The 26,744-nt window shown below is 37.0% G+C and overlaps 1 protein-coding gene across 7 annotated transcripts in view; it reads left to right on the top strand.

Annotated features, from left to right (window-relative positions):
• DMD (dystrophin) overlaps positions 1 to 26,744 on the top strand; it is a 1,912,888-nt gene that overhangs the window by 135,867 nt on the left and 1,750,277 nt on the right. The gene's annotated exons all lie outside the window — the stretch shown is intronic.

Here is a 26,744-nt window from a genome sequence, read left to right as displayed (position 1 = left end):
CATAATGAAGGGAAAATATAATATATGGAATACTAAATAATCATATCCATCTTCATTTAGGGATGGAGTAGAGGTTGAACTAGAATAAAAAGTACACCAAACCTTTACCAAGAACTCAAATTTGAGCTTCCACAGGTAATTCCAGTATTTTTCAAGTTTTCTCCTGTCTGTGCTTCCTGGTTCAGGCTAAGACCAGAAACAAATGTTCCATTAATCTTTCTAGAGAGCCTTTACTCTCAAGATTGATAGCAGAGGTTTGTAGGCTCAGGAGGTAAAGGTCAGATAAACCATCCAACTTTTGGATACTTAACCCAACCGCCAGACTTTTTGAGTGTTTTTGAGTGTTCCCAGTCACTAGTTTCATGGAGGTTAAGTGGAACTAAACAGTCACCTGAACTTTTCATACTTGGTAAATAGAAGCAGAGATCACCCTTTAACGGAAAATCTTACTAGATGTTAGGCTGAAGCTTGACAGTTTCTTTAATACAGCTACTTTAAAAAAAAAATCTATAGTGAAATAAATCATTTCAGATAATAAAATCTGAAAAATACAAATGGTTTATTTAAACTAAAATCCTATGATACTATATATAACATTGAGATATGTACATTTCACTCTGCACTTACAAAAAATTGAGAGATGGGGGAAGAAAAGAAGGAGGGGAAACAATTCATTTACTTGTACACCTGTTATCTACAGCATAACCAGTGTAATTTTGTGGCAATTCATTCTTGACCATATCTTGCCTTTAAAATATAGCTTATCACAGGCCTAAGCCAATGTCCATTAAAGTCAATGGGAACCTTTCCATTGACTTGATCTGGCACTGTATCAGGCCTCAACTGTTCCAATGTAATCGGGGGTGGGAAGGAAACGTGCAATGTTCAGATACAAATCTGAATCAGAATTTTCTTATAGTTTTGGGGTTTGGAACCTGAATTTCAGCTCAGGCCCAACTTTAGTTATGGATTTTTTTTTTAATCACAAATTCAAGCTCTGTACTGTAGATTTCCATTCTCTAAATTTAAAACTTTGATGCTGAATAGAAAGTGCAGCCAAGAAGAGAAAGTATAAATAATTATCTCAAAGTAAATTTTACAGTTGGAATGACTGACGGCCCAGTAAACTGAACATAGTATTACATTTTATTATTCTTCGGAAGAGCTTGCTGTACTAATTTTATTGATATATTTATTCTACCCCCAAATTCAGAGCTCAATAATGGCATTATTACCTCCTCCTTGTTTCCTGCTGATCTGTTCTCTTTATTTTTTAAAAGTAAAGCAGATGACTGCTTCTAAGATAAAATATACATTTAACATCTCAGGGAAGAAAAAGGAAACTTTAGCAGTTTGGCAACTTCAAAGCATCTTTAGATATTGACTTGACTTCATCGTTCATTCTCCTTCTTATCACTTTTCATTGTGGCTTCCATATACTATGCATTTGCAATCATCACACAATAAAGCTTTGTTTATATTGTACCAGTAATATCAATGCCTTTGTTTCTGTTTTAACTGATTTTTTGAGTTAGAGTATGTAAATGTTATATTTTTACAATATATATTAATAATGTATCATATTTTTAATTTTTTTCTTTGTAATTGAAAGAAATTGTAAGCAACTTTTGAGTAACTGGGAACAAATTAAAATGAGATTATACGAAAAGGAATATTTTGACAGAATATCAGAAAAAACTTGACAAAGAAATATTGCGGAAGAGATTCCCAAGGGAAGAGAATCCCATCACTTGTAGCATGTAATTTGATAGGACAAGATGTAAGGGATGATCCTGCATTGGTGTGGTGTGGATTAGATGACACATTGTAATAAGATCTTTTCATTATTGTTCTCTGTAAAACTAATCTTGCAGTCCCTATGCAAGCAAATCTCCACGATATCAATGGGAATTTTTCCTGGGTCCAGATGTAGGATCAAGCACTGGGATCTATGATAAGTTCTGTATGGTAAATGTTCACATCATTTGCTCACTTGGGAAATAACACTTTTGCATCTTTTGTACTTTATCTAACTAATAATCAAGATGTAAAAATATTAATTTGAGTTTAAGCTGCACAGTTCAAACTTGAAGAGAGTCAGAAAATGTACCTTTCTAAACACTTATTTTTCTAAGTTTGATATTGGATTTAGTGACCCATAAGGAAACTGCACTCTGAGATTAATACTAAATAGGGAACTCAGCAGACTGAGTGCATAGTTGAATAATCAATGAAACATTTCAAAAGCTTATTGAAAAAGGATATAAAAGAATTAGAAAATGGCTGGCCAGTCTGTTAGTTAAATGCCCGTGCTTTAAAACACGCAGTTGTTGCTCTGGTATGTTCTAAATCTTGAGCAGGATCAGAGTAGAAAATGGAAAGATAATCCAAACTCTATTTTTAAGTGAGCCTATCCAGTCCCCTGCCTGTGTGTGTCAGGAACATTTTGGTGAACCCTACTGAAAATGACACACACATTCTGTATGCATACACACACTGTCAGAGGGCTTCCTTTAAAATGACTAAGCTAGCACAAAAGGAAAATGCTCTTAAAAGGGAAATAGTTTGGCTCATTGGCACTTCCCCACTTAAAAATGTACAATAATTAAATATGACAGTACTTACCAGCTTACGTAGCAATGCTGTCAGCTGGAAGAGGGTGAGAGCATTCCCTTGACAATGGAGAAGTGATGATTTGAGGGGGAATGAAAGGGAGCTGATATATGAAATCCCCAAACCAGAGCAATGTATCATAGCACAGTCAATGAGGAAAATGAGGGTGAAAATAACCTCATATAGTCACATATCTACTTTTAAAATATAAGAATCTGTTTTTCTTTTTTAAGTTAGGGCTTGTTCTAAATGTAGGACAAGTTCCAGGTGCACTGCAGCATTACCATTAAAACTAAGCCATATCTTTAATCTGCCTTTCTCTTGAATCCCTGCAATATGCACACCAGACAGAGAAGCTAAGTAAATGTGTTCCCATATCACCTTCCCCAATAAGTAGGTAGCATCTGTTGCTTTTCATTTTGAAGGATGTAGTCAGCTCCAAAAGGTAAATCTTCCTTATAGTGGTTTATCCCTATTTCTTTCTGCCTCTCTTTCAAAGTTTAAAAGGGTTGATAAGTGTTCTCCTTATCAATAAAAATAGCTTTACTGTCATAGTGTTAGGTTTCAGAGTAGCAGCTGTGTTAGTCTGTATCCGCAAAAAGAACAGGAGTACTTGTGGCACCTAAATTTCTTAGTCTCTACCGTGCCACAAGTACTCCTGTTCTTTTTGTCATAGTGTTGTAGCACTGAGGCTGACTAAGTCAATCAAATGTTCTCCTGGATATGATCTGTCTCAACTTTAGTCAGAATAATTATGAGATATTCAAATTATTGTGGCAACAGCAGTGTTAATGACAAATAGTTAGAAAGTTTCTGAATTCAACAATCAAAATGTACAACAAAGTCTAACTTCACATATTTAACAAAAGTTTTAATTTTGATAGAAAAAACTTTATAGAACACTTCAGGAAAGCCTGACTGCTATTTTTCTTCCTCTCCCCTGAATCACCATTGCTCAATATTGGATTCTTCAACCAAAAGAGACGAAGACACTATTCCAACTTCAGTCCAAAAAGGAGTTGTTGTGTAATTTTCGTTGAAATAAGCTGTTTGGTGAAATGTAGTGGTTTCGACCAAGTTTTCAACAGGAAGGTGTGCGTGTGTGTGTGTGTGTGAAGTGTCAGACTCCTGATTTGAAAACCTGATCTTTTGACTCAGAAAATGGTTGTTTCACCATAATTCCATTCTATTGAAGAGGTTTTGTTTTCATTCCAATATAGACTGAAAACAAATTTCAAAACGTTGGGAGTTGCAGTGCAATGGAAGTGTCATCCTCTGGCCAGTTGTATAAATAAGGAATCAAAAATTACATAGGGGAGTGGTGTCTCCCCCACCACCACTTGAGGTCAACACTGAAAGATAGTACAGTCAATCTACTAGCGTTGGTTAAAATCTGTGTAATGTACACCCTAGATTGGAGCAGAAAGTGAGCTGTCAATGCTTAAAGATTGTTTTGTAGCCTTGAGGAAAGGGGATCCTTTGGATGTTAATGTCCCTAAGTGCCCGGTATATTTACTTCAGTGAGTATTATCCAGAAGCAGTTTAGTTGCAGTAGTCCAGCCATCAATCCGCTTAAAAGGGCATAATTTAATATTCTGAGACGTCTATAAGGAAGATTGTTTCTAGTTAAAATGACATGAATGTGCATTTTAATTTCCATTTACTAGTTGATGTCCATATAATTTAAGGTAAGGACAGAACAACATTTTTGTGATTTGTACAGTACTGCAAGTTGTCCTGGATACACAAAATGAAAGGAAAAAAGCAGTGGATATACTGAATTTAAAGAAGTGCTTAAGGGCTTTCAATATGTTGGGAGATATATGATTATTCCATTAATGAGACTAATCTGAGTATTCTGAGTTTGTGTTAATCCAGATAGTCAAACATTTTTTTAGCTAAGTGCTCAAATGGTGAGCTAGTCCTCTTTCCAATGAACTAATGGGATTTTTGCTTGAAATCAATGTTACCTATAAAAGCTGCAAAAAGTCCTGTAGCACTTTATAGACTAACAGACATATTGGAGCATAAGCTTTCATGAGTGAATACCCACTTCGTCAGATGCATACCTATAGTTACATTTAGGCAGTAATGCAGCCCTAGCTATACATAGTTTGATGATATTTTTAATTTCTGAATAATTTATATCCTCAAATACAAAGTTGTGTTGTGGTAATTTCACTCACCACTTATTTCAACAAAGATCACATGAAAGATTCCCGAGCCAAAACATTTTGGTGTTATCTTATTGTATTAATCCTGATCATCTGATTGTTCATTCAAACATTGTGAAGTTTAGGTCAGTTTAAACTTACTATAGTCAATGCTTAACATTACATTGAAATACTTCAGTGACAAACTAGTGATAGATGAACCTGTCGCTGTTTTCAGTGTTGAGTCCTCAGCTGTAAAAGTCAATGGTAAGGCTCCCTTTGACATCAAGACGACTTTGGATCAAGCCTCAAGTTTTAGCTGTTTAGTCTCGTCTGTTTCTCAGGCTGCCTGGGATTATTTGGGGGAATATCTAACCCTCTCTCTCTTTTTTCTGTGTGCAAATGCTGCATATTTAATGAAGTACGTGTGATCCAAGAAACATAATTGGTTGCATTATATACTAGTAACACTATAAGCCATAATATATAGATGTAGAGGGCTTGCTCTATTAGAAAATATCGGTAGCTTTTCAAACCAGGAAAACAACTGTGAAAAATCCTGATTTCCAACTGCATGAAAGTATAACCATCCCAGTGGAAAGTCTGACCCACTGAAAAGGCTAAAAGGAAAAACAACATCTCAGTCTGGGGAGCTACACAGTTGCTCCAGAAAGAAAGCTTATGCCCCTGATCCTTCACCATTCCACAGTAAGTTGGTTTGTCTGCAATTGCTATGGCAGTCCTACCTACATCAGTTACAACAGGTGAATATAGACAGATAGGGGAGTACAAGTAAACAATTAAACAAATTGGTCGGCATCGTAGATCTCTGCATACTATTGGCCTAACTCTTGTCAATTTTTTTGTAGATGCCATGGCAAAACAGAGTTTTGAGGAGGGATTTGAAGGTGGATAACGAGGTAGTTTTGCAGATCTTTACAGGGGATGCCTTCCAAGCATGTGGGCAGCAGGGGAGAAAGCACAAAGGTGTTTGTTTGAAAATTTAACAGGTGGGCACTGAAAGCTGGCATCCTGGGCTGCTTAGAGGTGAGCACCAACAGCTCACTAATGAATAAGAGATGATAGGGAGGGTGGGGATTGAATATGAAGGGTCTTCAAAATGAATACAAACAGCTTATGTTTGGTGCAATAGAAAATGGGGAGCCAGTAGCAGGATTCAAAGATTTCTTCCTCCCCTATGTGAAAATATTTTGTGGTTTTAACACCATTACTGACCGTAAAGGCATACATTGTTTAAGGAGAGGTTTTTCAAAACCTGTGCTCCTACCTCCCTTATTTGTTTTTGAGAAAATCACCCTATGAGATTACTGATTTAGGGTGTTCAACTTGTCACCTTAAGGGTGACTGATTTTCAGAAGTGAAGTGCACCCATCTTTGAATATCAGCCCCCTTTATGGTGTCACGGGTTGGACACCTACACACTGAGGCAACCCCTTGAAATGTATGCCAGAGTATCCAGAACTACCAAAATGTTTGCACTTTGTTGGCCCTCTCACCAGAAAGTACAAGACTGAAGTATCCTCTCAAACTTTAGAAATTTGTTGAGAACATGGAAGCAGGATCTTTCACTGACACATTCCTTGTTGAATTTATTCTGTCTTGTCAGCCCCTAGAATGTAACACCCTTTGGTATACAATAAATTAAAATGAAACAAATGTGAAGTATTTCAGAATGACGCAACGTAGTAACCTATATTTCATAGCTTTGGTATCCCTTTCTCGTGAACACATCACCTGTGAAGTATTTGTTCTGAATGTTTTTAAACAATATTTTATTGAACTTTCAGCTACTTGTGATCACTTAAATCCCAATCCTACATTCATAAGCATTTACAAGATAAGGAACTAAATAAGGGAAGAATAACCTGCGATTATGACGAACGGAAGTAAAAAAATGCAAACATATTTATTCTTAACTTTGAGTATAGTTTTGATGTAGAAACTTGTAGTTGAACAGTTGGATGAAGCAATATGTCAGCATCACAATAGAATTCCGTTGGAAATCTTTACATCTTATGACCTATTTAGTAGTGAAGATTTATGAGTCCATATACAGCTAGAGTTTCATCTTGTTATAAACAAAAGGAATCTCAGATTGCCTTTCCTACCTTTAGACATCCCTGTTATTTTAGGTCAATGAAAAAAGTAGGTACGGGGGAAGGCCTGAAAGGTTTCTGCAGATCATGAGCAATTTATCAAGTCATTTTACCAAGTCTACATCTACTACTGGTTACTCAGGTGTTCAAGAACATTTTACTGACCCTACATGATATAAAATGGAAAAATACAAATATTTTATATTTTAGTAAATAAATGCAATACCGTCTAAGGCACTAGTCCTTCAATGACTTACAATGTGTAAGTTACACATCTGTTACACTTTGAATACAACGAGACCATGCACATGCTTAACATTTAAGCAAATGCATAGATCTTTACAGAAAAAAGGACCTATGTGTGTCATTGGAATAATACTGATCTATAATCTGACTTTAGAAAAGAAAGAATCTAATTACTTTCAATTCCAAAATAAATAAAATATTTGTTCACTGTTCTTAATGTTCTCTTTTTAATGTGGAGCCTTCTGCCTCTTCTGTGGTGAGGCTGCATTTTGTTTTCATTAATTCCCAGACAGCCTTCCAATTATTTTTTTCATCAACATTTGTATTGGCTGGAGCAGGGATCTCCAGGAAATATTATGCTGAGAGCTATAAGTGTTGAAACAAAGTGATCTATGAATGATATTAAAGCTCAAAGTGACTATAAAATTGCAATCGCCTTCTGTAAGTTGTTTTATCTTTGTATCTTAATTGTACTGTATGTGCGGGGCAGCCTCCGCAGCAGGCAGGTTTAGTGAGACATTACTACTTTCTGCATTCTAAAGACTCCACACAGATATAAAAGAGGACGAAAGTGAGTTTGTTTTTATAGAGAGTATCATTAGAAATGGCAAAGGGGCAAGAGCATTATTTGGTCACTGCTGTATGCATTACTTCTCTATCCTTTATAATGACTGCGCCACTGGCCAAAGGGAAAGGAATGGTGCTCTATGGGTTGGGTGGGGGAGAGAGGTCAGAAGCTGCTGTAAAAGGGTGGAATGGGTCAGGCTGACTTATCCCCTGGGACTGGAAGGGGGAGAAGGGTTGAAAAGGGGCAAGCCCGGGCAGGATAAGCCCTTTTCCATGGAGCAGGCAAGGCAGCACCCATCCTCTTTCCTCTTCAGATGGTAAAATACCAGATTTGGTCAGGATCTGCTGTGGGCATTGTGCTCGCGGCTCCTTTCTAGGGGGCCTGAGAATGATTTTTTCCCACACCACCAGATTGGTCTAGGTGGAGTGTGTGGGGGGATTCGCCTTCCCCACAGTGGATTCAGGGAAGGCTTTGTTAATGTGAGCCTTGAAGGAAGTTAGGCTATGAGTCACAACTCATGTAAGTGTGGGGTGGACGTCTAGTGCAGGGATGTCCATAGGGAAGGGATACAGTGACCAGATAAATGGCTTGGTAAAGGACTTTAAAAGGAGGTGTTGGTTAAAGGAGTGGAAGGGTGGGGGGATTTCGTGGCTCCTATGACTGACACATCAGGCAGCCAATCCCCCTTTCCTATAGCCCACCTTAAGCCTCCTATGGGTGGGGGGGATGGTAAGGCCCCAGCAAGGGGTTGGCTGAGGGACCTAGATGGAAAAAGTGGGGAGGGGCTGACAGAAGCCCCGTGGGTAGTTATTGAATGAACATGGGGTTACCTGCACTGTGCACTTTTATCTGCTGGGTAGTCCAAGACATTTTATAATAAAGTTGCAGCCTGATTAAAACCATATCAAGTGCCTCCTGTCCTTCTTTCAGTGTAGCCAGACAAAGATTTGCTTTTTCAAAATGTTTATGGGGATTAAATTGTATATGACTTTCCAGGCAATGTGGGATTGTTTAAATTGCTTACGCTGTACTACAGCGACTAATAATTTGGGTGTAACATAGATCTGCAAGTGATTAGCCCCTCAGAAGTTAACTACTTTTGTAGGTGAGGTGAAATATTTGATGAATAAAAATTAAATGAAATAAATTATTGGAAAAACTATAGAATGATAGCCATAAATTATTTAAACCTGAACTGCATTTTCAGTATATATTCAAGGGATCTAGGGCCTGAACCAAGGCCAGTTGAAGTTAATGAAAGAACACACATTGATTCGTAGATGCTCAAGGTTAGAAGGGACCATTACAATCAGTCTGACTTGTTGCATGACACAGGCTATGCCATTTCACCCAGAATTCCTCCATCAAACCCATAACTTCTAGTTTAGTCACAACATATCTTTTAGAAAGGCATCCAATTTCGATTTAAAGACTTCTACTGATGGAGAAACCACTACATCACTAGGTAAGTTAAGTTGTTCCAATAGTTTATTACCCTCACTTTAAAAAATACGTCTTATTTCTAGTCTGAATTTGTCCAGCTTGAGCATTTAGCTATTGGATATTGTTATATCTTTGACAGCTAAATTAAAGAGATGCCTGCTATCACGAATCTCTTCCCCAAGTAAGTACTTATAGACTGTGATCAAATTATCTTTTAACTATCTCTTGGATAAACTAAATAGATTGACCTGTTTTAGGCTCTCAATGTAAAGCACGTTTTCCAGACTTTAAATCATTCTTTGATTTCAGGTTTCAGAGTAACAGCCGTGTTAGTCTGTATTCGCAAAAAGAAAAGGAGGACTTGTGGCACCTTAGTCTCTAAGGTGCCACAAATACTCCTTTTCTCTTTGATTTCAGTGAGCTTTGGACTGGAGCCCTGTAGCGTGTAGATTTAATTTCCTAGGCCCTGATCCCACAGATTGCTCTGTTTCGGCAGACCACTGTACCTGTATGGAGCGGAAGTCAGGAGGGCTCTGTGTAGGTGCATGAGACCTGAGCAGCTTGCTGGATTGAGGCTTCTTTCATGGATATTCTTCAAAAGGTTCAGCTAAGCCCTTGAAATATTAATGCTTATCTGGATTTCTTGGGCCTGCAAAATTAGGCTGACACTCTTATGAAAATAGTTTCTCAAGATAACTGGTGGCAATTGTATGTAGAAATACTACAAAAACAGCCTTTTTTGCACTATTTCACCATTTCTGATCCCAGTTTCAGAGGGATCTATAAAAAGGAAGCTGCTTCAAAAACATTTTCATTTGAGCTTTGGGTGAAGGCTCAGATCATATTTTAACTTGCTGCTTTAGATGAACTAGTAAGCAAAGTCACAAAATCCTAACTGGAGTAATGCCCCTCTCTTCCTGCTACTTTGGGTCTCAGTTTATCTATATGCAGGGTTTTGTGATTCTCTGAATAAAAAATTACATGTGACCATTTAATTTATTGCACTGAATTTCAAAATCCAGTGATGAGCAAGAGATTTGTGATAAGATACTGCATTTTACTTAGGCAGTGTGCTCCAGGATGGATGCTACTGATGATGATATTAAACCAAAGATACATTTGTAACATAAATCTAGGAATCAATATCTCGGTGTCATCATTTTAAGCAGGAATATCTTACTGGTATTCTATTTAAATGAAAGCAACCAAACAAAAAAAACTACCAATCAATTAATCTAAATATTTTTCTCCGATTCTGAGCTCAAATATTTAATACCCCATTTGAATTTTTCTATATTTGATAAGTTTCTCTATCTTGACCCCATGTAAAGGAATAACATAGAACATGTTGTGTAGTTGTTGTGTGACCATTCCATACCAAGAGGTATATATAATTTCAAGAATGAAGTGGAAATTCCCGTTAACACTTGAGAAGTGAGCTATTTTAAACAACATTCATTGGTATGTGCTATTCAACTTAGAAAATGACCCATTAGACTTACATGCAAAATGGCATTAGGAACTTGTATGGCTTAATAGCAAAGCTTAGTTCTGAACTTCTTAGTTGTCTTATAATCACATAGGCTGGAAACTTAGCGACAGTGAGAATATGAATAATATACTACACAAACTACCCAACTAACCTGTCACAGAGTTTGAGTTTTGTTCTTTTTAGGCAGATGATACTGACAGTTTCTTTGGCAGATTTTGTGCCCTTTTTTCCAAACAAACATTTTCTGAAAAGAAATGCAAGAGGCAGAGAAATTAGGCCTCGCTTCTACTCATATGGAGTACGATGATACAACCTTATTGACTGCAGTGGCAAAGGATCAGGGTCTCAGTGAATATGAAGTCTGTGGAATTCACTCTTATTTCATCCATTTCCTCACATTTTAACTTCTGAAGATAATTAGTGCCCATTGAATAAGGAGTCATTATTTTACCTAAAGCTCCAGTTATGAAGTATGCAAGCATTTCAAAAAGCCTGTTGTCTTGTACCAGTAAAATAACTATACCCGTGGTCTGAAAAGAAAAAGAAAAAAATGAATGGGAGGGGAAAATGCTTTAATCACAGTTGCTTTACTCAAAATAAAATTAGTACTAATACAGTTTAGCATTCTGTCTTATTCTTAAACCTTTCCCTCACTTTGTTTCAGATCCAGTGTCTGTATTGATTTTTGTTTGTGTAAATATAGCTGAGCTGATGGCTACTTTGTAGTGCACATTTCAAATGATATGGCAGTTTGTTTTATCATGTTGAACATGCTTGATGCTTCTTTCTGTGAAAAGACTCCGAACTTTATTTCTTCAGATAATCTTTGGCTCCGAACAGACATTCTGATGCAAACTGTAATACACATTTGATTTGGGCAGAGGGGGGAAGACATGTAATCGAGCATCATAACTGTTATGTTTGGAAACCTCATGTCGACTGGTCTGTGTCAAATGACTATCAGGATGTCTGAGGTACACTAATCTTTGTGGTCAGTTTAATTGGATTAAACATAATCAGTGAGACGTATATTAGGAAGGATTTAATTTTAACTGCAGCCAGCTATACCTCTCTTTGAGTAGTGATCACATCAGTTCTCACAAACTAAGCAATACTGGACCCAATCAGTTCCTAGATGAGAGAACTTCTTACAAAACCCAGAAGCCATAGGCAGCAGTATTATTGTTTCAGTAATTTATGATTCGGTACTGAACTGCTCCAGCATGGATCAGCACCGTGCTAGTGGAAATGTGCTTCTGACTGGTTTTAGTCATTGACACTATGGATATTTTTATTTTCATTATGGAAAAGGAGGCATAGGACTTTTAACTCTGATGTCCTGGACAACATTCCAATTTCTGGTTACTTGTGTTCTGAAAAGAGTTGTGGAGCAAGCTCAGGAACACAGAATGAACAAGGGTGGCAGGAGAGAGAGGAAGCAACAGAATCAGGAAATGGGAAGAGAAAATAATCTTTTTTTAAAAAGAGAAATTTGAGATTTTTTGTTGCCAAAGAATCACCGGGGGGGGAGGGGGGGGGTGTTAGAGGATCAATGAAAACATCATGGCAAGGAGGAAAGAGATCAGAGATATACTGGAATAAAGATAGGAAAGAGAAGAAGGAGGGAGGAAAAGAAGGGAATGAAAAGGTATAAAAAAGGAATGAAAGCAAAAAAAATGAGTACCCACAATTATAAGGTTAGTACATTTTATTTATTTGTATTTACCTGGCCACAATCTACAGCTCCTTTTCAAGGGAAGAATAAGTGCGGAAACACTTTCAAACATAACTCTTGGGTTTTTTTAAACATTTTCATTTATGACATTTTAAAATAATCTGAAACAGTAGGTATGTGCACTTATAAAAGACTAGCCAGATAACTGTTTCTTTTGCAAATTGTGTTACCCTGTTTCCTTAGACAACTGCACAAAATACAATTGCAGAGGGCATCATATTACAGCTCAAAAACATTTGGGAAATCTGCTAATATATTGCCAAATGAGGGCTGAAATGCCATTTGAAATCTCATAATTGATTCTGTGTATAAGAACATTGGAACAGATTTTTAAAGGCATTTAGGAACCTAAAGATGCTGCAGATAGCCATCTAGTGGAATTTTCAGAAGTGCCTGGTGATTAGCTCCCATTGAGTTCAATAGGAATTAGGTACTGAGGTATTTTTGAAAAATTCCACTCGATGCCTATCTATGTCTTTAGGAACTTAAATATATTTGAAAATTTGGCCCCTTTATTCTTAACAGATAATCAGATTTCAGTAAACATAACTCTTGAAGACAGATGTACAAACTCTTTTCCAGTTTTTAACTGAAACCTGGAAACTTTGAAATGCGTGGCATTAAAAGTAAACTATTTAAAACCCAATCAGTGCTCAAGGAAGGATGCCCAACAATGTTCTAATTAAAAATGAAATCCTAAGTGAATGTAGGAAACAAAAACTGAGAAGAATGTTCACTTATATGGGTCATATATGACTGCAGCTCTGCTAAAGGCTGTTAGCTCTGCATTTGATTCTGCAAGCTAAAATGGAAAAGTTTTATAAATGGAAAAAGTGAAGCTGAACATTCTGTAATTCTTGCCATATAACTTGCATAGTTATATTTTCAAAGCATTTTACAAACATTAATTTAGAGCAAAAATAGTGTACAGGTTATAATAAAACAATGACTGTCATTTATAAGATTATAAGAAATAATTGCCTTTAGTGGGTAATAGTATCTTTACTCTGTGGCTTCCTAATGTATTTGTCTACAGATATCTTTTTGGGGTTTATAGCTGCAAAGGTATCTTGGCAAGTCTGGGTTTTCTGTAGGAGTGGGATTGTTCGGAGATACAGATTTAATAGCATTTCTTCCACTTCATTCATCACAACAGAGTGTGACAGTTACACCAGCTGCAGTACAATATACGTCTCTATCTCATAATAGATATATAATTCCTATGTTCAAAGCTTAACTTCACCATGTGCACTCTTCAGAGGTGGCTTTTGGAAGGGTTAGTGGATTCCATTGCACCCACAGAAATCATGAAACGAAGGGTGGAAAACAGGCAAACATGCACTTCAAACCTGAGTGGCTCTAGGATCCTGCCTGCAAGGTCGAAATGCCTGGAGCAGGACTGCTGCTGGATGAGTGGAGGGTCTCCAACCTCCCCTCCAGGATCTCCTCTCTGCCCTGGGCTGGGATTAGAGCTGCGGTTTGAGGACAGAGGACGCTGTTACAGGTGGTCAGTGCCCCCTCAGCAATTTAGTGTAGTGTGCCCATTGAATTGGGAGGCTGTATTCATCCCTGGCACTCTTTCAGGGCAGAATGTGCCTTTTCTTTCTCAGCCAATGAGCCAGTCACCAAACCAATACGATAGCTGTCTCTGAACATCCTTGAGAAACCTAACCAGAAATTGTTTAACTACACTTCATTAAAGTGGAGTTATATTGTAATTTAGCAAATATCTGGGGTGTCATAAATATAAAGGGAAGGGTAACCACCTTTCTGTATACAGTGCTATAAAATCCCTCCTGGCCAGAGGCAACATCCTGTTACCTGTAAAGGGTTAAGAAGCTCAGCTAACCTGGCTGGCACCTGACCCAAAGGACCAATAAGGGGACAAGATACTTTCAAATCTTAATCTTGGCGGGCGGGGGGGGGGGGGCGGGGGAGAAGGCTTTTGTTTGTGGTCTTTGTTTACGTGTTGTTCTCTCTTTGGACTGAGAGAGGCCAGACAGAAATCCATCTTCTCCAACCCATCCTAATCCAGGTCTCCAACATTGCAACCAGTATAGGTAAACCAGTCAAGGCAGATTAGTTTATCTTTTGTTTCATGTGAATTTTCCCTGTGTTAAAAGGGAGGTTTATTCCTGTTTTCTGTAACTTTAAGGTTTTGCCCAGAGGGGGATCCTCTGTGTTTTGAATCTGAATACCCTGTAAAGTATTTTCCATCCTGATTTTACAGAGATGATTTTTACCTTTCTTTTTTTTTTTTAAATAAAATCCTTCTTTTAAGAACCTGACTGATTTTTCCATTGTTCCAAGATCCAGGGGTTTAGGTGATGATTCTGGAGCCAGTTGGTTAGGATATTATTCTCAAGCCTCCCCAGGAAAGCGGGTATGTAGGGCTTGGGGGGATATTTTGGAGAAGACGTCTCCAAGTGGTCTCTTTCCCTGTTCTTTGTTTAAAACCCTTGGTGGTGGCAGCATACTGTTCAAGGACAAGACAGAGTTTGTGCCTTGGGGAAGTTTTTAACCTAAGCTGGTAAGAATAAGCTTAGGGGGTCTTTGATGCGTGTCCCCACATCTGTACCCTAGAGTTCAGAGTGGGGAAGGAACCCTGACATGGGGTAATAGAATGTTAGCAAATCTTTGACTCCTTAGCTAAAGTGTTTTCATCACTTCCTCTCTCCTTCTAAAATTCCATGTATGAATTAAGTTTGTAAGTTTTCTTTCCTTTCATTCATATACAGTTGATATATTCAGGGAGCTCACAGTGTGAACAACATTAAAAACTTGTCAAGAAGATAACATGTAGCATATCTATATACAGCAGTGAAACTACAGAAATGGTAAAAAAAAAATTAATATAGGTGTATATAATATCCATGTGGCTGAATGAGTGCAGTGTTGGTTGTCTAACTCAGTAAGATATTTTACTGTTCTTCTGCATAGACAAACAACATATTAGAGTGTATGGATACCTTTCTGGTATGCTCAGTTATAGTAGAATCAATATTTTGAGTTTTAAATTTAGATGCACATCAACATGCACAAATAGAATGACTGCTTGTTGATGCATGGAGCACAATTTTTGGGATGTGAAAGATTCCTTTAGGGATCCTTTAGGGACTAAAATATGATAACATTAGCTATCTTTTTTTTTTCCTTTTGATTTTTAAGGCAGAGAGTGGAAGTGAAAAAAAGTGAAACAATTATATTAACTTGTACTTCTGAGGTGAGTGCTGCTAGGTTGATCTCTGGAAGAAACTACAACCCCTGTGTCACTGAGCGTCCAGACTCACTCTGGTGTTTGGATTCTGGCTCAGTGGTGTAAAGAGGGAACAACAGGTCTATGGCAGCCTCCGCTCCTCCATAACTTTGCGTAGGCATATGCACTGGAGGGCTTGGCAAGATGGTCGCAGGGACCCGAGACAGGCATAAAAGCTCTGGGGTAGCTACCAAGATTTCCAAGCAGCCCTGCATAGGGGTGGCCTGCTTGCCTCGTGTGATGGTGGGCCTAGAAAAGGTGGGTCAAACAAGCCCTGCTCATTATTTACATCCGACCTCAACTGGTTTTAGAATTGCTTGCTGGAATATTCAGAGTTTGACCGCTGGATACGACTTGAACTTGAATTCGGATTTGAAGAAAATGGTGGTGTTGAGTAACAAACTTGAATGTTTCAGAATTGATATTTCAGCTCTTTTGGAAACTCGACTTCATATACAGGCTTAAGGAAGGAGAAGGACTACACCATTTACTGGCATGGCAAACCTGAGGAAGTAAGAAAGTATGGTGTAGGTTTTGCTATCAGAAATGAACTTATGTCATTGTGTGAAGCTCTAATTGCAGTGTCCTTGCGTATCATGACACTTTGAATTAGTTTACAGAAGGGATTCATCAACCTCGTCAGTGTCTATGCTCCAACTCTTCAGGCTAGTGATGAAGAGAAGGATAGTTTTTACCAACAATTAGAAGAGTTGATCGGCAGGACTCCATGGAAGGAACCCATCCTAGTACTTGGAGACTTCAATGTGGGAGTTGGGTACAATGCTGAGATGTGACCTGGGATTCTGAGTGGGCATGGCATTGGATGTATGAATGACAATGGTCAGAGTTCTTGACTCAGTGCTAGTGAAGGCTTATCGGTGACAACCACCTTCTTTGCAGGTAACATCAGAAGAAGAACATCATGGAGATACCAGAGGTCCAAGCACTGGTACCAGCTGGACTTGGTCCTGACAAAACGTACATATTTGAAATATATTTTACATACACAATCCTTTGAAAGCACAGACCATGATACAGACCACTTTCTTGTCTGCTGAAAAGTGAAATGTCAAGCTAAGAAGATCCACCATAATAAAACTGCCATACAATCTTGTATTGACTTTCGCCAAATCAATGATCCTGTCAAGAAATAGCTTTTTAATGAAGTAGCAAAAACAGCTGGAATGAATGGAACTGCTTCAGATGCATGGGAAGTTCTAAAGACAAGTATGCACAATGCAGCAATCAAAAGTTTTGGAAAAAGTACTGAGAAGAATGCTGACTGGTTCATAGACCATTTGGAGATACTACTGCCACTCATTGAGACGAAACATCTCTGATCACCTACAAGTCTACTCCTACTACTGTTCACTCAACAAACTAAGAGAAGCTTGTCATTCAAATAGCTTCCGGGAGGTGTGCTCAAGAATTTTGGCTGGGTTTCCGCAACAGCATCCAATAGGCAACTGATGCAGGTGACAGGAGATAGTTGTATGCAGGCATTGGAAAGGCCATTGGATTGACAAAGAACAAGACAGCTCAACTGAAAGATCTTTGGATGGCAATATTATAACTGATAAAGGGAAGCAACTGGAGAAGTTGATTGAGCACGATGGAATGATATACTCAAGGGAGTCTGTTAGACCAACATATGTTAGACAAATTGTCTGGGTTTGAAGTTATGACTTCACTGGATGTCAAACCAAAACTAGAGTAACTTGAACAAAGCATCAAAAAGATTCCCAACAACAAAGCTTCAGAATCCGACTCCTTACCTGCTGAAATCTACAAATGTGCAAACAAGACTTGCTGCAAAAATTGCATGAGGTATTGCTACACTGTTGGAAGGAGGAAACTGTTCGGCAAGATTTTAAGGATGCTTGTTACATCCAACTCTATAAAAACAAAGGAGACAGAAGTGATTATAAGAACCGCAGAGCTATATCTCTTCTTAAGATCATGGGGGAAATCTTAAACCATATTTTTTACCTCAACTTCAAACTTTAGCTGAGAGAACCTATCCTGAGAGCCAGTGTGGATTCCTCTTGGGAAGGTCCACCATAGACACGGTCTTCTCTGTAAGACAACTGCAGAAAAAGTGCAGAGAGACGCGTATTCCACTATACATGGCTTTTATAGATTAAACAAAAGCCTTTAACTTGGTTAGCCAGTCAGGGGTTTACATTGTTCTGAAGAAGCTTGGTTGTCCATCTATATTGCTAAATCTTGTGAAATCCTTACACAATGGCATGAAGGAAACTTTAATGTATAAAAACTAAGAGTTTTACTTGTTTAACACCAACAATGGAGTGAAGCAGGGCTGCATCTTGGTTCCTACATTCTTTAATTTTTACTTATCATTCTGGCTTCAACATGCTTTCTGTGATGTTCGAGAAAGTGTCTATCATAGCGCTAGACATGATGGAGATCTCTTTAACATTGCAAGGTTAAGCGCTTAGACGAATGTGAAGGAGATCATCATAGGGGACCTGTTTCTTGCAGATGATGCAGCCCTCGTGGCTCATAGTGTTCATCTAATCATCTAATTACCATTTTTTCTAATTCATGCAAAATCTTTGGGGAAGCAATAAACTTGAAGACTGTTATGCACCAAGGATCTTCAGAACCAGCTCCAGATATCACCTTGGATGGTATTTGTCTAGATGACATTGACCAATTTTGCTCCCTTGGCTCTACTGTTACCAACAATGATGCTGACTTACTAGTTGAATCAGCAAAGAAGCCAGGAACTTTGGTCTTTTGCAAGACAGATCCTGGAACAATAACAAATTGTCAAGTAAAGTGAAAATCTGTACTTGAGACATGTTTTATCTACTCTTTGGTATGGCTCAGAAACATAGATTTAACGCCAAATATACAAAAGACTAAAAAAAATTTTCATATCAGATGTTCATGTTAAATTCTTTGAATAAGATGGTAAGACAGGGTGACAAATGTGGAAGTGTTAAATTGTGCTGGTATGTCATTCATGGGAATGTTGATTAGTAAGAAAGATTTAGGTGGTTTAGACATGTCAAGCGAATGCAGAATACAGAATCCCGAAGAGTGTGCTGTACTCTGAAGCTTGGGAAAAGCTCTGGTATCACTTGAGTGACTCTATAAAGGAGGCAGTCAGAGGCAAATGATGGAAGCTAGAACAAAAAGCAGATTAAAATTATTCTTATTTATACTAAAAAAATTTAAAATAGCTTTGTCCATGTTTTGTCGGAAAATATGCACATGATATTCATAATACTGTTTATGCCTAACAAGACCTCCTGATTACAATGAGAGTGATGGAGTTTGGTCCTCCACAGTGTAGCAGCAATGAGAGTCAATTTAGGGCCCACCATCAATCCTGATGTGAAATTCTGCCTCCAATGAAGTCAATAGGAGTTTTGCCATTGACTTCAGTGGAGCCAGGATTTTATGTTGGAACTTGTCCTTTTTGAAAACTTTTATTTTTTTGCTTGCTTTGGGTCTAGTTTCTTCCTCATTCCAGATTATTAAAGATCACCTCTACCTGAAAGGACATTTATATATTCCTCTCTTAGACCTAATCAGTAGCTGTAACAGCTTGCAAGGCGAGAAGAATGTAATAAGTTTCATTTTAGAAAGCTGATCCTCTCACTGAAAAGCTGGTAAGAGCTATTTATGTTCCATGAGTAAACTCTTGTTCTCCACAAGAGCTTCCAGCCTCATCTCCTCAATAGCCTAACTACTGATGATATAAGGAACAAGAGATCAATATAAGGATTTAAATTCTTATACTGAGTCACCTAGCTGGCCTCTACTTTAGATGATTAATTATAGCACCTCCTTTAAAAATTACTTTGTTTACACATCTAAAGACATAGCTACATTATATGTAGCTATTATTTATCAATCGGTATTATAATTTCTAAGTGTTGTGGCACAGGGTAAACTAGGCACTCCCAAGGCTATGTCCATTCAGTACTGAGATGTTTATTTCATGCAAAAATGTGTCACAAATGGTATATAAACAAACTGTACCTTTAAAATTTGTCAAATGATATTTTACCATAAATAAGTCCCTGTAGTAGGTAAACAAGCCTTTTGGGGAAAGGCTGTCTAGACAAAGACCCTCCACAGGAAATTGCTGCTGGAAAATGCCTCTCTACGCAAACTCCTGCTAGCTCTATCTCTTCCTGAGAGCCAATACTGAAGCTTTTATAATTGCAAGGAGGATGCAAGCTGCAGGTAAATAATGCCCTCCTATTTTACCCTATTTAGGCCCAGCAAGATTTCTTATAAAATTGGACCTCCCTAGCCCATTAGATTCCTACTCAAGAACAACCTCTTTTAAAATGATGGATGGATCATGCTTTATTTGATTTTTACCTCCTCTTACATATTAAATAGATTTTTTAAATATCTTAAATGAAATAAAAAATGTGAAAACAACATTTATTTGGAACCATCAGTTTGTCTAACCAAGTGAGCTTAATTTTATTACTCTCATCCACGGCTCTTTCCCTCTTGCTTTTCACATTCATTTGTCACATCTTGCCAAAAATGAGTATTTAGGCCCTTCAGGGTAGGGATCATGTCTCCCTGTGTTTGTACAGTGTCTAACTTAATGGGACACTATTGCTGATTGAGGCTTCTATGTGTTACAGTGATACAAATAAAAAATAAAATAACTAGCTCTAAAATGCTCAAAATTTTAATGTTATGTTAATAATTATTAGTAACAATTATTTGTTTTAGGTGCATCCAAGATGTATTTGGCACTGTACAAACAATGAAACAGGAAAAGTTTCTGTGTTGGGTATGTGCAGTCTGAAAAGACAAAGAGATGAAGAGTAGGAGAAAGGGTGTGTGTGCTATGTACAAACGAAGAGGTCAAGGTGTTGCTTAGGCATGTCTAGCTGTCATAATTTATTAAACTATATCCGAGAGACTGCTATCCTTCAGTTCTGCTTGACTGCTCCAATCTGAAAAGCAGATGGGATTATAGAAAATTACCTTGCTCTTCAAACATTTAAAAGAACGGGGTTCTTGCAAACTTCTGTATGTTTCTACAAGCTCACAAGAACACAGCAGATTGGCACAGTTGGTGTCCGCCACTGTATGCTTACAAATACCCATGAAGGGAACCAGTGCCCAGAGTGTGTTCACAGTTGGGCTTCCTGGTCTACAATTTTAAATTATGTAAACTTTTAGTCTTACTTTTGGGGAAAGAGCAATTCGGAACATTAATGAGATTCTTAAATTATGCCAAATTTGGGACCAGTCACCTTTAACAAAAACAGCTCAAGTGTTCTTCCTTTTAAACTGTGTTGTACATTTCCTGGGAAAAGTGAATCTTTAGAAATGGATGTTTCCACATTCGTGAACTGCCTAGATTGTAGAGCTAATGGGCTAGATCTTTGGGTTTGGCCAAGCTATTCTCAGTGCAGGACACAATGGGGTAAAAGCTGTAAATTGCAGTCTGACTGAAGGCCCACAATAGGCTGCTCCACCAGCCAGAGGATGCAACAGGACTCTGACCATGCCTGTGGTATGCCCTCTATGCTGGGAGAAGGGGGATGTGTCCCTATGGCAGGAGGATGTACAAATAGTTTGTGGCTCTTTTGTGCTGTCAGACTGGAACAAACAGCCAGAGCCACAGCTACCAGAATTTAGCCCACTTCCTAGTCAAGTTCCCAGGCTTATAAGCAGCTCTTAAAATGATCTAAAATTTCTATACTCTGACCAAAACCCATTAATCTCAATAAATAAATAACTAAAACATATCTATATTGCACAAATGTTCCTGATTTATAAAAGAAACACTTTCTCCGGTGTTTTAAAGAGCAAACAGTTTAAGTAATGAACTGCTGTCTAGCTGGAGAATCTTGAGTGTATTGTAATGTAGTGCTTAAAACTCAGGTTGAAGATTGTTTTAAAGGAATTAAAGCTTTTTCTTTTAAGATGTTTTTGGTTGTACTAACCTTGCATTTCTTAAGCAAGTATACAGATTAGGTTCAGTGAATACACAGTTTTCAAATGACTAGCTAACATTTGTGTCCTGTTTATATAAAAAAAAATACTACTTTGTTGGCTTCTAGTAGTTGTCAAAAGTAGGAATAAATTACTGCTAGGCATAAGTGTAACAATACCTGCTGGTATGGATTTAAGGGGGAACTGCTGGAAGCTTTGACATAATTTAAGGGAAGTTAATATTGAGTCACTGGATAGGATTTTTTAAGGGATTCAAGTGTACTTCCAACAAGATTGTAAAAGTTGTAGTAATAATCTCTCTTTTTCTTTCTCTGTCTCTCTCAGACATACATTCATATATACCACGGTATTAGTATTTAAATGAAGAGCAGACAAAAATAGTTTTTAGAAATGTTATTCCATTGTCCTAGTTCCTGCAGAGTACTATTGCTTTGCTGCTTCTGTCAGCCATACAAAAATCATCTATGAAACAGGAGGTCCAGCTATTGCTGCGGAAAGTAAGATTACTGATTAGAACAGAGAACGTAATCAGGTAGATTGAGACTGTGTAGGAAGGAACCATTGCTTTGAGAGGGGAGGGTTTGCAATACACACTGGATGTATATCCGTGGAGAGTATCTCACTATTGTTTAGGACAGCAAAATTGAATGTAAGACTCCTGTGGACTTCTAGAAAGATTGTGCCTCTTTTCTGTGCCTGTAAAGATGGACATACATTATGTGGTTGCATGACCTGCACTTGGCTAGGAGTCTCCCTCCAGGTTTTTTTGTACTGAGTAGAATGTGTTACAGAGAAGTACCAACTGGGAAATCAACAAAAAGCTTTCCTATGAAGGTAGCAAGACCCTGCAGTATTTGAAATGTCTGGTGACTCATCTGGTGAGTAAAAGCTGTGGATAAATACCACAAATATTCAGAAGAATAAACATTAACAATATAATCCCTAAAGATAGCAGTTAGGTCAGTTTGCTATCTCTTGGGATATTTTTGAAATACTACATCACTATTTGTCTACATGCATAGTATTTTGTAGGACTTAGAATAAAAGGATTTCTAAGTTGAAGGCAGAACTGTGCTTCTGAAAGCTATCAGTCAATGCAGAACATTGAGAACTAACTTTTAAATGCAACTTTTTGTTTGACGGTTGTGTTTTGCATAACTTTTTCAGGTGCTTCAAAAATGATATTCAGATCATATCAGCTATGTATTAATACAGATTGAAAACTTGGAATAGTCACATTTGCACACACTATCTGTAAGTCTCATTAGAATAAAGAATAAATATCTCACTAGGAAATTGATAGTCTAAATATGTACATAACAGTGATACCAAAGTTATTGCGTAGGTATGGCTAACCGAGGTTTTACTTTGTGCATGTAAATACATTTTGATCTTTCTTTTAAAGGTGAGGCCTTCATAAAAACAGAAAGATGTTAAAGTTCACTACAGACAAATTCGGACATGGTCAAATGAGCTACCCTACTTATTATACAGATTTAGCTCAGAAACTGGGCCACTGGGTCAAAACAACCTTGCATTCAGCCGAAGATAATCACTTAGATTTAGTCTGCAAAAGATTGATTGTGAAAGGTAACTATAGTAACTTCAAATCTTTCACTAAATAAATGAAAGGATATTTTAACATCTGCTATATAATACAATATTTAACTTTTAAAATGTGTACCTGCTTCTGTTTTTGGAATGCTTTCCATAGAATTAATCCTCCCATATGTCTCCTACTAAGAAGGGACGGAGATCGAGTATAGTGTATTTCTGAAGCATAAAGCAATATTAAATTTCATGCTTGCAGGAAAAATATGAAAATCTTTATGGAAGTTATTTTTCAGTGCTTCAAACCTAAAACAAAGTTAGTAACAGACTTTTCAAAGTGGACTTTGTTTTATTTTCCCAGTTTTCTCCTTATCAAACTTGGAGGTAAAAAGTGAAAGTTGCAATAGTTTAAAGATCTTTAATAATCCATTATTGCTAACTTTGTAAGCCTTATCCCTGGTGACTGGCTAAATTCTATTTCTCATTATTAAAAGCCTTTTATTAATCTCTTTTAAAATACTTTTTTTAATTTCTATATTTGTGTTTTATTCATAAAACAGATATCTCTGGAAACTACAGAGGCCAGTTAATGGTTTATGAGTTTAAGTTGCACTGAATATAGCTAAGCTCTGTCTTGCTTGACATTTCATCAAAAGCTGGGTTGATTTGCAATGTTTACGGATCTATTTATTGAACCTTCACAGCTTGAACTATGCCACCGAGCTTGTTGACACTGCTGAGTTTCTCTCTCAGTGCTTTTGCAATCTCAGAAGAAAAGTTTAGAGCAAACGTTATAACAAACTTAGCCACAATTGATAAAATATGTGATTATGACAATAAAGTTGATCTCATTGTCGTTTCCCACAGTAGATTAGAAAGAAATCTGGGTACTTTCATAACCTCTGATCTGAGCAGGTGAGAGCACATTCTTCCCTGACACATTAACTTCCATGTTTGAACGTAGCACTTAATATGGTTTAATTAGCTGATTAAGAGAATAAATCTATTCAAGTTATGAAACTAATGACTTATTTTTGTAAATATGTAGCCTGATTATTTTATACTATGAAATCACATGACTACCTGGCATCACCTATAGATCTTAGACTGTGAGGAAGTATATTGAATAACCAAACAGTTACAAAGTGAATCAGGAAGTTTGTAAGTATCGTAAAAGTATCTATTCAGGTTCACCACCAAACACAATATGAGCTCATCCATGCTCTGGGATGCTTCTGAACATAATTTTTAGCAATTAAAAATAAGATGTATATTACTATAACATCTACTACTCTTATGAGAGCAATTCAGCACATTACCATGGTCCCAGACACTGCTCTTTATATAACCTGAACTGAAATAGATGGAGTTATTGTAGTTACCTAGTGTCACTATGAAAGCAAAATAAAACACATGAGGCTGTTTACTTAAATGAATAAAATGTCCTGTGCAGTCCAAGACAATTAATTTTGCTTCAGTTCCTTTTTATCATCCTCCTTCAATCGTGATGTAAAATGGCATAGTTGCTCATTCAGCTTTTAGCACCACTTGGGATACTTTACAGATGGTAATTTTTAAACCTCTACAAAATAATTTGAAAATATATGAGTTTGAGAGCTTTTCAATTGACTTGAATAGGCTTTGGATCAGGCCCTTGGCTTTTTTTTTTTTTTTTTTGGACAATGAATGCAAAAATAGAAACTGATTTTACATTTCAGAATAACAGTAGCGCTTAGTGATTGCTAAAGTCAAATCATGTTTAAAGGGTACATTTTAAAAATACTTTCAGAGAAGAATCATATTTTATGAAGGGCTTGTTTAGTATTAATCTATTTGCAAATTCCATTCTTTGATTTAAAAATAGTTTGTTTAGGTAAGCAGGATTAAAAAATATATAATATACAGAGGATACCACCACACTGAGTAACATTTAGACCACCTAATTTAATTACTCAAATGCATGGAAAATCAAATTCACTTTGGTCAGCTAAGGACTGTAACCTTCACAAACTCCAGCAAGGGAGTCCCACTGAAGTTAATGGGACTTTACATGGGTGAATGGCTCTCTTCACATGAATCTAATTTCAGAGGCCTAAGACTGTATTTATGTTTATTTGGATGCATTTTTTGCCTCTGCCATGTGAATTTTTAAATCGAAGGATGATTTAAAACATAGTTGTGGTTTACTATTTCCTACCTGTTGTTCTGTTGTAAATAATTTTCCTGTATCAATTATTAGCTTGTGTGTGTAAGTTTTGTTTCTATGGCACTAGCAGAAGTTTCTGGTCTATTTTTATTTAAATCATGAAAATTTCACTAAGAACAAAGAGAGACACATTGATCCTCTTTTTATTATCAATGGGCACTGAGTATTAGCAATGTACATAACTCAGTTCACTATAACTAAATATTTTTTAATTTAGCACACATTAGCCAGTAGGGCTATATTTTTTCATCTAACTTAATGCCACTTTCATCTGGTCTGCCTAAAGTTTCTTTTATTAGTTAAGCCACATGAACATAATTAAAAGTCCTGAGATTAAGGATAGTATTGAGGTTCTGAGCAAATTATTTATAGATTACAGCAAAAAATATTTTACATATATTTATTTGCCATTTTAAAGGACTTTATTATAATGAATTATAATCTTGTGACATAACTGAAGAGAATAATGTAGTAGATTGTATTTGTTACACTCCACATCATGCAGAACTTTGAAACACTTTGGCACCATGTCTTGTGGTCTGAGTTTACAATTGGTGCTTTCTTTAAGAGGCAGGTAAGAAATACTCTTCAGATTCATTATATTTTAGCACGGGTAACTAGAGGAATTGCCCTGTACTGAAACACATTAGAAAAGGAATTAATTTTAAACATTCTGGAATAGGTTCCTCATTGCAATCTTTCTTAAACTTAATGAAACAAGTAATTTTTACAAATAGCTTGTACTCCATCATAAATTACAATGGGGCATCCAAAGTGGCTATAACCCACACAAACACAATTTAAGATAAGGATTATATTTCTCTTTCTACTCATTATGGAGCATCAATCCCTATACCCAAGTTGTAAGTAGAAATGCAGACGCTGAAATCTGGGTGGGAAAATATTTAAAAATATTATTAAAACTAATATTAAAAATATATACATAATACATAGGTTCTGAAAAGAGTGTCTGTACATCTGGGTATAGTGCTTAAACTATCCACAAACGTTAAGTTAGTTTTTAAAAGTCATATGATACATAGAGTACATAATCAGCAATAACCCAAATTTAGGTGAATAGGTTTAACAATACAGTTTAGATATTAGAATCCAAATACTCTGGTACATCACTCATGAAAAAGTTGTGCAGAAATTTGGTTGTGGAAAGCAAAGTACACCAATGAGTGGAGATTGCCCCTCGATAATTGAGAATTAGGCAGGTTGTCCATTTAGAAAATACAATCCATGAGGAAAGTATGTCAGTTACTTTCCTGACTGCGCTTCTCATCAGCACTCAAGCTCATCCCTGCTGGTATTGCTGATGTCCGGTGATGTTTTCTGTGTAGATGTTCCTCGACCACCTCATGGCATCGAGTTGCCGCATCAGCTGAGCATTG

This window comes from Chelonia mydas, chromosome 1 (genome assembly GCF_015237465.2).
Source record: "Chelonia mydas isolate rCheMyd1 chromosome 1, rCheMyd1.pri.v2, whole genome shotgun sequence".
Lineage (NCBI taxonomy): Eukaryota > Metazoa > Chordata > Testudines > Cheloniidae > Chelonia > Chelonia mydas.
The sequence above is the reverse complement of the archived record's forward strand: the minus strand, read 5'-3'. Positions and strand labels throughout refer to the sequence as shown.